The 3,758-nt window shown below is 38.3% G+C and overlaps 1 pseudogene; it reads right to left on the bottom strand.

Moving 5' to 3' along the window:
• Positions 1-919: 919 nt before the first annotated feature.
• Positions 920-3,758, bottom strand: part of LOC110583574 — a 6,567-nt pseudogene continuing 3,728 nt past the window's right edge.

The raw sequence follows: 3,758 nt of genomic DNA, 5'->3' as shown, positions 1-3,758 counted from the left end.
TTCCCCCTCATCTGCCACCACTAAATATTTTTTCCCTATACCTGAAAACCCTATTTCCAGGTTGTAATTCTCTATAGTCTGCTGTTCCACAGCAGTAAAGGGATTCTATCTTTTTACAAGACGAAGTGTTACATGAAGAAAGGGTACACAAACAAGAGCAAGTACATAGGGCTAGCAAAAACCTAGAGATCAAAATGAGTTAAGGTTGTAAAAATGTGGGAAGCACTAATTATAACTTTTAAAATTTGATTTAAAAAAAGGAAAAAAGAGGCAGTAGGTGCATTGAGTGGCATCACGGCAGCAGTGACCTATTGTTGAAATAAGAAAAAACATGCTATTAAAGCTCAGTTTTACTTTTGTCTCCTTACTGGAGAGAGGAGAGACACATTAGCAAAAGAAAGGGAAGCCCAAGGTGGAAGAACTTGGTTACTTTAAATAGTCTCTTAATTCTAATAAACTGCATCCCAATGTTTTGTGAAAAATATGCAAATTACATTGTCGATCCAATCTGAAAAGTGAAACTATAAAGAATGGTAGAGGGGCACTTGGGTGGCTCAGTTGTTTGGGCACCTGCCTTCGGCTCAGGTCATGATCCTGGAGTCCCGGGATCAAGTCCTGCATCAGGCTCCCTGCTCAGCAGGGAGTATGCCTCTCCCTCTGACCCTCCTCCCTCTCATGCTCTCTGTCTCTTATTCTCTCTTTCTCAGGTAAATAAATAAAATCTTTTAAAAAAATGGTAGAAATGCCAGTTTACTGGAGATGCATAAGTACTGTCTCTTTTTAAAAAGTGGAAGGAGTGGAAGGGAAATTTTTCATAATCAATGCCAGTGACTTGATGTAGGATTTTAAAAAGGTGTATAAACTATTTACTAATAGACAAGGTCCATAGACCATTTTATTGTGTGTGTGGACTTGGGGGTCACGCTTGTGATATGGCCACTGCCAGAGTGGTCTTGGTGTGTTGGCCTTGGGCATGAAGGCCCCAGGAGTGGCATCTGAATCTTCTTCAGTTGCTCCAGGTCTTTATAGAGCTTGTTTTCCAGACCATTAGCCAGGACCTGCAGGTAATTTCCATCCTTCATGTTATTCTGTCTGTTCCAGAAGCAGTCTTTGATCTTGCATTAGGGTGATCACAAGTTCCACTTCATCCTCAGTGACCTCTGTGAATCAATGTTAATGTTCCTCAACCCCACACAAGAAAAGTTTTGTCCCACAACCTTACTGGCAATGATGGCAAAAGCTATTTTCAGCAGTCCAACAAATGTTGGTGGTGAGTATTCCTAAAACGTGCTGGAATTTCTGAGTTACCTAGAAATATGGTGGTGGTATGCTGGCCTCCTGTGGGAGAGAGATGTTGGATTTTATAGAGTTGGTTTGGAAGCTTTTAGGTCGGGAGTGGGTATACGATGGCCCACAGTCCAAATCCAGCCCATTGCTTATTTCTGTCAATAAAGTTTTATTGCAACAAAGCCATGCCCTTTTGTTTATGACTACTTTTGTGCTATAAGAGCATTTTTTGAGAATTTGCAACAGAGACCATAGGGCCTGCAAAAGCCTGTTTTTACTAAGTGTAAAATTTGCTATATTTACTATGTGTCCCTTTATAGGAAAAATTTGCTGATCCCTGCTCTAGGTAAAGAAGCATGGCAACTAGGACTTGAGTTTGCTAAGAACTGTCTAATGAAACAATTTTGGGATGGGGAAGGGGGTCAGGTTTACTAGATACATAGATCAGAGAAATGCTGTTCACGTTGAAGACCTGGTGTTCACTAAAAAGTCAACCACCATTTCTAGAGTATTACATGCCAAGCACAGGAAATGTGACTATGAATAACGGTTGGGTAGAAGAGACACATCTATAAAGGAATAATTCAAAATAAAGTTGTACTTGCTATGAGAAGGGTGTGTTCAGAATGATGAGAGACCTCTGAGTGGGGAGTTTACTAACCTAAAGAAAACAAAGTGCAAGCTGAATACTAAAGAATGAGTGGGAATTAGCTCCTTAGTGAAGTAAGATATTCCAAATAGAGAGATCTGTTTCAGCAGTGGCACAGGGCACAAGGTAGTATGTTTAGTGGGAGAATAAAACTCAATGTGATATTGTTATAAAGTGCAAAGTGAAAAATGGCAGGAGATGGAGGTGGAGGCCATGTTCAGAGAAGGAATTTTTGCCAAGTTGATGAATTTGAACTTTATTATAGAAGCAAAAGAGAAGTACTGAAGCATTTTAGTTGCTGGAGTAAAATTGTTAGATTTGCAAATTAGATAAGCATCTTTGGCAATGATGTAAGTCAAAATAGGAGCCCAGGAGCTGGCTTAGGTGACCCTGATAAAATCTAATCAAGAAGAGGTTAGTGCCTGGACTAGGGTAGTAGTGGTATGGGTTGAAAAGAGGAACAGATGTGAGAAATATAGGATGTAACACAGGCATACTTTAGGGATGTTTGATTTAATGATGCAAAAGTATGATAAATCAATAATAATTCAGAGATTTCTGGGATGGTACCTAGATAAATCATGTTATCAGCAGCTGGTATGGGAAAATTAAAAAGAGAATGAAGTTTGGGCATGGGAGAGATGATGAACCAGTTCTGAACATGTTGATCTGAAGACCTTGTAGGTTATCTATTTGGAGATTTCTAGCAAACAGTTATATCCTGAAGCTTAGGGGGAAGATGGGACCAGTCAGCCATGTGTACAACTAGTGGCTGAAAATATATTAGAAAAGCATGTACATTAGAAAAGCAGGGATCCCAGTGGAACCATCAAGAGATCCAACATTTTTGAGTGATGATCAGAGAAGGAGTAACCTAAAAGGAGACCAACAAGGAACTATTAAAAAGTCAGGAAGATGGATGGAACTAGAGGGTATTATGCTAAGCGAAATAAATAATCAGAGAAAGACAGTTATCATATGACCTCACTCATATGTGGAATTTAAGAAACAAGGCAGAGGCTCTTAGGGGAAGAGAGGAAAAAATGAAACAAGATGAAACCAGAGAGGGAGACAAACCATAAGAGACTCTTAATCATAGGAAACAAACTGAGGGTTGCTGGAGGGGAGGGTGGTGGAGGGATGGGGTAACTAGGTGATGGACTTTGGGGAGGGTATGGTTTGTGAGCACTAGGTATTGCATAAGACTGATGAATCACAGACCTGTACCCCCAAAACAAATAATACATTACATGTTAATTAATTGAATTTAAATTAAAAAAAGAAAAAGTCAGAAAGAGGGCTCATTTTCCATAAATCCCTTATGAAAAATGGATAAATATGGTCTTGATAAAAGTAAAATTAGGCAAACTGAAACTATTTGAAAGAGTACATCCAAATGCACTGATTAATGCCCAATGTCAGCCTGGAGAGAGGACCCTAGAAGAGAGAAGTGAGACTCTTCATTGTATTCAGCTTTTCAATTAATGTCTTAGATAAAAGACAACTGCTTAAATGTTTGAACTATGAGAAGCTGAGAGGAATAGAAAACATATTACATAAAAAAATTAGGATGTGAGAAAATCTTGAATGACTACAGCCACATGTTCTATCTAATAAAATAAAATTTTAAAAGGATTAAAGTTTCAGTAGTAAAGTACATGATGGGAAAATGTGACTTAGCAATTTTTGTAGAAAGAAAAAAACTTATAGGAACTAGTTGATAATTAAGTCAACAACATGAAGTAATTGCAAAAAAGAGGTAAGATGATTTAGACTGACTTAATTGGAGAATAGTGTCTAGAATAGTGGTTCTCAAACTTTA

The sequence above is a fragment of the Neomonachus schauinslandi genome, chromosome 8 (assembly GCF_002201575.2).
Source record: "Neomonachus schauinslandi chromosome 8, ASM220157v2, whole genome shotgun sequence".
NCBI lineage: Eukaryota > Metazoa > Chordata > Mammalia > Carnivora > Phocidae > Neomonachus > Neomonachus schauinslandi.
Note: the sequence above shows the minus strand (reverse complement) of the source record. Positions and strands in the feature narration are given on the sequence as shown.